We start from the raw sequence: 12,776 nt of genomic DNA on the forward strand, positions 1-12,776 counted from the left end.
AGTGGTTGCCATACCTCACCTGCTAGGGGGCGCTATAACATGCAAAAATTTGCCCCATGCACTCAGATTGGCCGATCCACATGAAACTTGACAGACATCATCTATGGGCCTCTGGAAACCAGGTCCTAAAGCAGACATGCCATACTTCCAAAATGGCTGACGTAATCGGCCAATCAGTGATCGGCACGCGTTTGACAGGCTTACCATTGGTCGATCTGCACGAAACCTCTTGGGTGTGGACAAGTGCACGCCCCCTATGACATAATCCAGCCGGGTGTCGATTGGCCACTGGGGGGCGCTATTGCAAAAAAAGCAAGTGTATCCCCTACATAATTCCACTTGGGAACATGCAATTGGACTCTTTTGATTCCTTGCAGTAGTGCGAACAACTTTCCCATTACATGTCCTATTAAAAAATGCACAGTTTATTTACAGTTAATAATAGTTTGAAATCATCACTTTTCATACTCCTCCTAGGATTTTCATACTATCATGTCAAGCAAAGTCTTATAATACTCTACAGAGTGTGAAATCAAAAAACAATCCAAAGATTTTGGATTTGAGGACACTTATACCTGCTAAATATTTTTTTAATGGACAGCATCGATACATATAATATTCATATTCTTAAAGCTCTTTCATATTTTACCCAATTCTGACCAAAATGCACAAGCCCATTCAGAATCCCATCCTGAACAAATTTGTCAAGTTTCATCTAAATTGGTTATCGTATGGCTCTACAGTGCAGTATTATATACAATGCATAAGAATGCATGTAAAGTCCCTCTGTCACCTTCTCCTTCTCACACGCACGCAAGCTGAAACTCACACTCTCAGTCTCTCTCACACTCTCACCCACATTCCCCCTCCCATCTCTGTGCCCTAAGTAAACATTGCTCTGGCTACCTAGATCTCTCTGTGTCTATTAACCAGGCACACACACATACAGGCACAAGCAGGCCTTCCTATAGCATTCACAATTGACACTTCCCTAGCCATACCCACCCATATCTCAGTGACTAACACATGCTTATACAAACTGATATTTGGCTTCTTTTTTGTCTCTCTCTCACACAAACACAGACACACACACCTTTATACCTATATGTATGTATAGTTTCTATGTATACTTATGTATGTATGTATTAGTATATGTTGTCATAGTTTGAATACATATACTACCACACACACACACACACACACACACACACACACACACACACACACACACACACACTTCTACCTAAATGTATGTATAGTTTGTATGCATATCTATAGTATATGTATAGTATATGTCAGTCATACCAGTGATGTCAGTCATATCAGACATGCCAGTCCAGTCATGTCAGTTATATCAGTCATGTCAGTGATGCCAGTCATGTTCTGCCAGTCATGTAAGTCATGTCAGTCATATCAGTCATGTCAGTCCAGTCATGTCAGTCAAATCTTCAAATCATTACAGTCATGCCAGTTATGTCAGTCATATCAGTCATGTTAATTTTGTTCGTCATGCCAGTGATGTCATTCCAGTCATGCCAGTCATATCAGTTATGTCAGTAATGCCAGTCATGTCAGTCATGCCAGGCTTTGCAGACTACATTCATACTTTGAATACACAGGCAGTCATGTTAGGCGTGCTACGTGTACAAGGAGTGAATTAACTAAGCATAGTCTCTGGCTCCCTCAATCTCTCTCTGTCAGTAATATACAGGCCCAATCATGTATAGACAAGTGCAGGCCTTCCTATACTGTTCACATAGATGCAGCCATAGCCAGATGTGCTATTTTTGTGTCTCCCTTTCTGACACACACAGATGTCATCACACTCTACATCTGTAGAGCACACACTGGCCAAACCCAAACAGCTTTTTTTTCACTTTTAGGTCTAAAGGACCTTTTGGGCTTCCTTTTGCCTATTGAGGCCAAAATGCCTATTGGTGTGTGAACCCGCCAATCGCCGCTTGCGGCTATATTTCTTATTATTATTATTCTTTTGCCCATTTTGCTGTCTATAAATGATACTGCAGCCTAAACCGTAAGGCCTAGACACACCAAACTTGCCAAACTTGTTCTCTAGGTCAAAAGGACCACACTCACTTATAGGGACCCACATCGGCCTGATGGTGGCGCTATAGCACACTATGTGACATTTTGGCCCATATCTCCCATACCATAAGTCATAGAAACAAAATTCCACTTCCTATGCATTCCTTGGCTCAATTCAATAGGACATTTCATATACAACTATGAAGCTCCGCCTACTTAGATTTTTTGCTAATTTGCATAATATGCAAAACCTACTTTTGCCTACTACTCCTTGGTTTTTCATCTGATCACCACAATCTTGGTATCAAACTACTCAGAAGAATCTCATTATCAAAACCTATCGCCAACATTGTGACATTTCCATACAGCCTGGCTGTCACATGTCAATCAATAGCTCTGAGGCGTGGCCAAATTTACTTCAGCAGCTATATCTCAACAATGCTTTGACCAATCTTCATGAAAATTTATCAGTTGTTAGGACACATGACTCAGAGGTCACAGGTCAAAGCAGGCCACGATTGTCCAATAGGGGGCGCTATAACATGGGAAAAACTGTTTCTCAGAAACCATTAGTCACATCAAGCCAAAACTTTACAGGCATCATCATGGGGTCAAGTGGTATCAAGACACACAAAGATGACCTCATCACTCAAAAAACATGGCCGCCATAAGCCAATTAATTTTAATTTTAATTAATTGGCCATTTGACCTACTTACCATAGGTACATACACATGAAACTGACATGGTATGTTCATGTACACACCCTCTAAGACATACCCATGTTGGAAGGGAATTGCACCACTAGGTGGCGCTATACTAGAAAATCCAGAATTTCTCCTACATATTTTCACTTATCAAGTAATGCTTGCACTCATATGATTGTATGCAGAATTCCTAGCAACTTTGTAATTACATGTGCTTTGCAAAAATGTACCACTTTTTCACTATTATCAAATATATATAACTTGCCATTTTCATACTAGTCCTAGCATTTTAACTCCATCACCTTAAATCACACCTTGTAATACTCAGCAGACTCTGAAATGCTAAGATTAGCGAAAAAATCCTAAGTTTTTGACAAATTAATATTTTTCATATGCATCACAATGCTACCATCATAACACATCAAATTCCCAGTTCAATAACTACGCCATAGTATGTCTGATTGTTATGGAAATTGAAATCCACATTCACATGACCATTGTGGTGCGATGTGCCAATTTTGAGCCAAATCCGTCCACAAATAGCTCTACAGTGAATATTTTCATTTTCCATACAAAGCAGTGGAGGGAGGCATACACAGCTGCTAAGCCACACACGCACGTGCCTTTCTCACACACTCTGCCCCCCCCTCCTCCACTCCCCTCACACTCCCCCTTGCTTCCAACACTTTACAACCCATGGGCTCTACCTCCCCCCCCTCTCTTTCACATGCACTTACAAAAACACAAGCCTCTGTAGCTTTCACACTGCCCTTGCCATACCTACCCATTTCTCTATGAGTAACCCAGATACAAACACACAAACTGACGTTTAGCTTCTGTTTTTGAAAACACACTCTCTCTCTCTCTCTCTCTCTCTCTCTCTCACACACACACACACACACACACACACACACACACACACACACACACACACACACACACACACACACACCTACTTATAGGTTTAACATACACACTGCCCTAGCCATGTATACCCATTACTCTTTGACTAAAACACACACACACACACACACACACACACACACACACACACACACACACACACACACACACACACACACACACACACCTACTTATAGGTTTAACATACACACTGCCCTAGCCATGTATACCCATTACTCTTTGACTAAAACACACACACACACACACACACACTTCTACCTAAATGTATGTATAGTTTGTATGCATATTTATAGTATATGTATAGTATATGTCATTCATGCCAGCAATGTCAGTCGTATCAGTCATATCAGGCATGCCATGCCAGTCATTTTAGTCCAGTCATATCAGTCATATCAGTCATGTCAGTCATATAAGTCAAATAATCAAATCATTACAGTCATGCCAGTTATGTCAGTCATATCAGTCATGTTAGTCCACATTCATACTTTGAATACACGGACAGTCATGTTAGGCATGCAAGGTGTGCAAGGAGTGAATTAACAAAGCATAGTCTCTGGCTCCCTCAATCTCTCTCTGTCGGTAATATACAGGCCCAATTATGTATAGACACATGCAGGCCTTCCTATATTGTTCACATAGATGCAGCCCTAGCCAGATGTGCTATTTCTGTGTCTCCTTTTCTGACACAAGCAGATGTCAGTCATGTCAGTCCAGTCATGTCAGACATAAGTCGTGTCAGTCATATCAGTCATGTCATGCCAGTCATGTCACTCATATCAGTCATGTCATTACAGTCATGCTAGTCATGTCACTCATTCCAGTCATGCCAGTTGTCAGTCATATCAGTCATGTTATTTTTGTTCATCATGCCAGTGAAGTCATTCCAGTCATATCAGTTATGTCAGTCATGCCAGTCATGTCAGTCATGTTATGGCAGGCTTTGCAGACTACGTTCATACTTTGAATACACGGACAGTCATGTTAGGCGTGCAAGGTGTGCAAGGAGTGAATTAACAAAGCATAGTCTCTGGCTCCCTGAATCTCTCTCTGTCGGTAATATACAGGCCCAATCATGTATAGACACATGCAGGCCTTCCTATATTGTTCACATAGATGCAGCCCTAGCCAGATGTGCTATTTCTGTGTCTCCCTTTCTGACACACGCAGATGTCATCACAAACTATGTGTAGAGTACACACTGGCCAAACCCAAACAGCTTCTTTTCACTTTTATTTTCCAATATCTTTCACACTGTAGGGTCTAGAAACAAAATACTACTTCTATTGTATTCCTTGGCTCAAGCCAAGATGTACTGCTTAAATAAAAAAACACACAAACACACATACACACAAAGCTACTCACAGCATGTGATTTACTTCTGATCTGAATCATTTTGCCAATTTTTTGGGCTTTTTTGCCTTGTTCGTGTGTGAACCCGCAATTGCCGCTTGCGGCTATTTAGGGCTCCGAGCACCAAAGGTGCTGGAGGCCTATTGTAATTGTTAGGATTTTTAGGGTTCACACACACATAGTGTGGGAACCCTATTGTAATTGTTAGCGTTTTTAGGGTTCACACACACATAGTGTGGGAACCCTATTGTAATTGTTAGCGTTTTTCTTATTTATTATTAGGGTTCACACACATAGTGTGGGAACCCTATTGTAATTGTTAGAATTTTTCTTTATTATTAGGGTTCACACACACATAGTGTGGGAACCCTATTGTAATTGTTAGCGTTTTTCTTATTAGGGTTCACACACATAGTGTGGGAACCCTATGTAATTGTTAGCGTTTTTAGGGTTCACACACACATAGTGTGGGAACCCTATGTAATTGTTAGCGTTTTTCTTATTATTATTATTATTATTCTTTTTCCCATTTTGCTGTCTATAAATCATTCTGCAGCCTAAACCGTAAGGCCTAGACACACCAAACTTGCCAAACTTGGTCTCTAGGTCAAAAGGACCACACACACTTATAGGGACCCACATCGGCCTGATGGTGGCGCTATAGCACACTATGTGACTTTTTGGCCCATATCTCCCATACCATAAGTCATAGAAACAAAATTCCACTTCCTATGCATTCCTTGGCTCAATTCAATAGGACATTTCATATACAACTATGAAGCTCCGCCTACTTAGATTTTTTGCTAATTTGCATAATATGCAAAACCTACTTTTGCCTACTACTCCTTGGTTTTTCGTCTGATCCCCACAGTCTTGGTATCAAACTACTCAGAAGAATCTCATTATCAAAACCCATCGCCAACATTGTGACATTTCCATACAGCCTGGCTGTCACATGTTAATCAATAGCTCTGAGGCGTGGCCAAATTTACTTCAGCAGCTATATCTCAACAATGCTTTGACCAATCTTCATGAAAATATATCAGTTGTTAGGACACATGACTCAGAGGTCACAGGTCAAAGCTGGCCACGATTGTCCAATAGGGGGCGCTATAACATGGGAAAAACTGTTTCTCAGAAACCATTAGTCACATCAAGCCAAAACTTTACAGGCATCATCATGGGGTCAAGTGGTATCAAGACACACAATGATGACCTCATCACTCAAAAAACATGGCCGCCATAAGCCAATTAATTTTAATTTTAATTAATTGGCCATTTGACCTACTTACCATAGGTACATACACATGAAACTGACATGGTATGTTCATGTACACACCCTCTAAGACATACTCATGTTAGAAGGGAATTGCACCACTAGGTGGCGCTATACTAGAAAATCCTGAATTTCTCCTACATATTTTCACTTATCAAGAAATGCTTGCACTCATATGATTGTATGCAGAATTCCTAGCAACTTTGTAATTACATGTGCTTTGCAAAAATGTACCACTTTTTCACTATTATCAAATATATATAACTTGTCATTTTCATACTAGTCCTAGCATTTTAACTCCATCACCTTAAATCACACCTTGTAATACTCAGCAGACTCTGAAATGCTAAGATTAGCGAAAAAATCCTAAGTTTTTGACAAATTAATATTTTTCATATGCATCACAATGCTACCATCATAACACATCAAATTCCCAGTTCAATAACTACGCCATAGTATGTCTGATTGTTATGGAAATTGAAATCCACATTCACATGACCATTGTGGTGCGATGTGCCAATTTTGAGCCAAATCCGTCCACAAACAGCTCTACAGTGAATATTTTCATTTTCCATACAAAGCAGTGGAGGGAGGCATACACAGCTGCTAAGCCACACACGCACGTGCCTTTCTCACACACTCTGCCCCCCCCTCCTCCACTCCCCTCACACTCCCCCTTGCTTCCAACACTTTACAACCCATGGGCTCTACCTCCCCCCCCTCTCTTTCACATGCACTTACAAAAACACAGGCCTCTGTAGCTTTCACACTGCCCTTGCCATACCTACCCATTTCTCTATGAGTAACCCAGATACAAACACACAAACTGACGTTTAGCTTCTGTTTTTGAAAACACTCTCTCTCTCTCTCACACACACACACACACACACACCTACTTATAGGTTTAACATACACACTGCCCTAGCCATGTATACCCATTACTCTTTGACTAAAACACACACACACACACACACACACACACACACACACACACACACACTTCTACCTAAATGTATGTATAGTTTGTATGCATATTTATAGTATATGTATAGTATATGTCATTCATGCCAGCAATGTCAGTCGTATCAGTCATATCAGGCATGCCATGCCAGTCATTTCAGTCCAGTCATATCAGTCATATCAGTCATGTCAGTCATATAAGTCAAATAATCAAATCATTACAGTCATGCCAGTTATGTCAGTCAAATCAGTCATGTTAGTCCACATTCATACTTTGAATACACGGACAGTCATGTTAGGCATGCAAGGTGTGCAAGGAGTGAATTAACAAAGCATAGTCTCTGGCTCCCTCAATCTCTCTCTGTCGGTAATATACAGGCCCAATTATGTATAGACACATGCAGGCCTTCCTATACTGTTCACATAGATGCAACCCTAGCCAGATGTGCTATTTCTGTGTCTCATTTTTTGACACAAGCAGATGTCAGTCATGTCAGTCCAGTCATGTCAGACATAAGTCGTGTCAGTCATATCAGTCATGTCATGCCAGTCATGTCACTCATATCAGTCATGTCATTACAGTCATGCTAGTCATGTCACTCATTCCAGTCATGCCAGTTGTCAGTCATATCAGTCATGTTATTTTGTTCATCATGCCAGTGAAGTCATTCCAGTTATGCCAGTTATATCAGTTATGTCAGCATGTGATTTACTTCTGATCTGAATCATTTTGCCAATTTTTTGGGCTTTTTTGCCTTTTCGTGTGTGAACCCGCAATTGCCGCTTGCGGCTATATTTCTTATTATTATTCTTCTTCCCATTTTGCTGTCTATAAATGATACTGCAGCCTAAACCGTAAGGCCTAGACACACCAAACTTGCCAAACTTGTTCTCTAGGTCAAAAGGACCACACACACTTATAGGGACCCACATCGGCCTGATGGTGGCGCTATAGCACACTATGTGACTTTTTGGGCCATATCTCCCATACCATAAGTCATAGAAACAAAATTCCACTTCCTATGCATTCCTTGGCTCAATTCAATAGGACATTTCATATACAACTATGAAGCTCCGCCTACTTAGATTTTTTGCTAATTTGCATAATATGCAAAACCTACTTTTGCCTACTACTCCTTGGTTTTTCATCTGATCACCACAATCTTGGTATCAAACTACTCAGAAGAATCTCATTATCAAAACTTATCGCCAACATTGTGACATTTCCATACAGCCTGGCTGTCACATGTCAATCAATAGCTCTGAGGTGTGGCCAAATTTACTTCATCAGCTATATCTCAACAATGCTTTCACCAATCTTCATGAAAATTTATCAGTTGTTAGGGCACATGACTCGGAGGTCACAGGTCAAAGCTGGCCACGATTGTCCAATAGGGGGCGCTATAACATGGGAAAAACTGTTTCTCAGAAACCATTAGTCACATCAAGCCAAAACTTTACAGGCATCATCATGGGGTCAAGTGGTATCAAGACACACAATGATGACCTCATCACTCAAAAAACATGGCCGCCATAAGCCAATTAATTTTAATTTGAATTAATTGGCCATTTGACAGACTTACCATAGGTACATACACATGAAACTGACATGGTATGTTCATGTACACACCCTCTAAGACATACTCATGTTAGAAGGGAATTGCACTACTAGGTGGCGCTATACTAGAAAATCCAGAATTTCTCCTACATATTTTCACTTATCAAAAAATGCTTGGACTCATATGATTGTATGCAGAATTCCTAGCAACTTTGTAATTACATGTGCTTTGCAAAAATGTACCACTTTTTCACTATTATCTAATATATATAACTAGTCATTTTCATACTAGTCCTAGCATTTTAACTCCATCACCTTAAATCACACCTTGTAATACTCAGCAGACTCTGAAATGCTAAGATTAGCGAGAAAATCCTAAGTTTTTGACAAATTAATATTTTTCATATGCATCACAATGCTACCATCATAACACATCAAATTCCCAGTTCAATAACTACGCCATAGTATGTCTGATTGTTATGGAAATTGAAATCCACATTCACATGACCATTGTGGTGCGATGTGCCAATTTTGAGTCAAATCCGTCCACAAACAGCTCTACAGTGAATATTTTCATTTTCCATACTCAGCAGTGGAGGGAGGATTAGAGACACACGCAGGTGCCTTTCTCACACACTCTGCCCCCCCCTCCTCCACTCCCCTCACACTCCCCCAGGCTTCCAACAGTTTACAACCCATGGGCTCTACCTCCTCCCCCTCTCTTTCACATGCACTTACAAAAACACAGGCCTCTGTAGCTTTCACACTGCCCTTGCCATACCTACCCATTTCTCTATGAGTAACCCAGATACAAACACACAAACTGACGTTTAGCTTCTGTTTTTGAAAACACACACACTCTCTCTCTCTCTCACACACACACACACACACACACCTACTTATAGGTTTAACATACACACTGCCCTAGCCATGTATACCCATTACTCTTTGACTAAAACACACACACACACACACACACACACACACACACACACACACAGATATTTAACTTTTTTCTCTATACACATTCACACACATGACTACAATTATGCTTCATATGCACAGTTCTCTAGCCATTTCCAACACACTAACTGATGTTTAGCTTATTTTTGCCATCCAAAGACACACTAAGATAATCTCAGCAAGTGATTTAGATCTATTATCTGAATTGTTTTGCCATTACAATGTTTTGTGACCTTTTGGGCCTTGGTGACTCATAAGCCAGTTAAATGGACACTGATACTTCAGAGCATGCTACATGTATTCAAATCCTAGGTTAATTATTTACTCTAAACAATGCTCATATCCTATATGGCCCATGGGCCCCTGCATATCTTCTTGAGATTCAAGACATTTGACATTGGGTAACTTTGTTTGCTTAATCTGATTAATGTCAGAACATACACTACCACAAACACACACACACACACACACACACACACACACACACACACACACACACACACACACTTCTACCTAAATGTATGTATAGTTTGTATGCATATTTATAATATATGTATAGTATATGTCAGTCATGCCAGCAATGTCAGTCGTATCAGTCATATCAGGCATGCCATGCCAGTCATTTCAGTCCAGTCATATCAGTCATATCAGTCATGTCAGTCATATAAGTCAAATAATCAAATCATTACAGTCATGCCAGTTATGTCAGTCATATCAGTCATGTTAGTCCACATTCATACTTTGAATACATGGACAGTCATGTTAGGCATGCAAGGTGTGCAAGGAGTGAATTAACAAAGCATAGTCTCTGGCTCCCTCAATCTCTCTCTGTCGGTAATATACAGGCCCAATTATGTATAGACACATGCAGGCCTTCCTATACTGTTCACATAGATGCAGCCCTAGCCAGATGTGCTATTTCTGTGTCTCCTTTTCTGACACAAGCAGATGTCAGTCATGTCAGTCCAGTCATGTCAGACATAAGTCGTGTCAGTCATATCAGTCATGTCATGCCAGTCATGTCACTCATATCAGTCATGTCATTACAGTCACGCTAGTCATGTCACTCATTCCAGTCATGCCAGTTGTCAGTCATATCAGTCATGTTATTTTTGTTCGTCATGCCAGTGAAGTCATTCCAGTCATATCAGTTATGTCAGTCATGTCAGTCATGTTATGGCAGGCTTTGCAGACTACGTTCATACTTTGAATACACGGACAGTCATGTTAGGCGTGCAAGGTGTGCAAGGAGAGAATTAACAAAGCAAAGTCTCTGGCTCCCTGAATCTCTCTCTGTCGGTAATATACAGTCCCAATCATGTATAGACACATGCAGGCCTTCCTATATTGTTCACATAGATGCAGCCCTAGCCAGATGTGCTATTTCTGTGTCTCCCTTTCTGACACACGCAGATGTCATCACACACTATCTGTAGAGCACACACTGGCCAAACCCAAACAGCTTCTTTTCACTTTTATTTTCCAATATCTTTCACACTGTAGGGCCTAGAAACAAAATTCTACTTCTGTTGCATTCCTTGGATCAAGCCAAGATGTACTGCTTAAATCAAAAAACACACATACACACAAAGCTAATCACAGCATGTGATTTACTTCTGATCTGAATCATTTTGCCAATTTTTTGGGCTTTTTTGCCTTTTTCGTGTGTGAACCCGCAATTGCCGCTTGCGGCTATATTTTTTCTTCTTATTCTTTTGCCCATTTTTTGACATAAAATGCATCGTGCAGCCTAGACCGTAATGCCTAGAAAACCCAATCTTGGCAAAAAGGTTCAGTTAACTCCAAGGACCAGATTCCCATACAGGGACCCAAATTGGCCTGATGGTGGCGCTATAGCAGAGCATATTGACTTTTTGTCCATATCTCCTACACCGTAGGTCCTAGAACCAAAATTCCAGTTCCTATGCATTCCTTGACTAAATTCAATAGGACAATTAATATACAACCATTAAGCTCCGCCCACTTAGATTTCGAGTTAATTTGCATAATGTGCAAAATCACACACATCTTTGAGCGCGAACTAGTCCCTGGATTTTTCACAGACATGCACATATGTGGTATCAAAACGTTCAGAAGAGTCTGAACTTTAAAATGTATCCAACAAAAATGCTAATTTCTTCACTACCTAGTCAGTATAAGCCAATCAAATGAGGGGGCGTAAATTCAATAGTAAATTTTGCACATATGGAGCTCTAACTTAAGAAAACTTGCATGTAATGAGATGGCACTTCACAGACAGCTTCCGTGTGAGGGTCTGGGGCAGCTCGCAGAGGTTGCCATACCTCACCTGCTAGGGGGCGCTATAACATGCAAAAATTTGCCCCATGCACTCAGATTGGCCGATCCACATGAAACTTGACAGACATCATCTATGGGCCTCTGGAAACCAGGTCCTAAAGCAGACATGCCATACTTCCAAAATGGCTGACGTAATCTGCCAATCAGTGATCGGCACGCGTTTGACAGGCTTACCATTGGTCGATCTGCACGAAACCTCTTGGGTGTGGACAAGTGCACGCCCCCTATGACATAATCCAGCCGGGTGTCGATTGGCCACTGGGGGGCGCTATTGCAAAAAAAGCAAGTGTATCCCCTACATAATTCCACTTGGGAACATGCAATTGGACTCTTTTGATTCCTTGCAGTAGTGCGAACAACTTTCCCATTACAAGTCCTATTAAAAAATGCACAGTTTACTTACAGTTAATAACAGTTTGAAATCATCACTTTTCATACTGCTCCTAGGATTTTCATACTATCATGTCAAGCAAAGTCTTATAATACTCTACAGAGTGTGAAATCAAAAAACAATCCAAAGATTTTGGATTTGAGGACACTTATACCTGCTAAATATTTTTTTAATGGACAGCATCGATACATATAATATTCATATTCTTAAAGCTCTTTCATATTTTATCCAATTCTGACCAAAATGCACAAGCCCATTCAGAATCCCATCCTGAACAAATTTGT

This window comes from Brachyhypopomus gauderio, unplaced genomic scaffold, assembly GCF_052324685.1.
Source record: "Brachyhypopomus gauderio isolate BG-103 unplaced genomic scaffold, BGAUD_0.2 sc78, whole genome shotgun sequence".
In the NCBI taxonomy this organism is placed as follows: domain Eukaryota; kingdom Metazoa; phylum Chordata; class Actinopteri; order Gymnotiformes; family Hypopomidae; genus Brachyhypopomus; species Brachyhypopomus gauderio.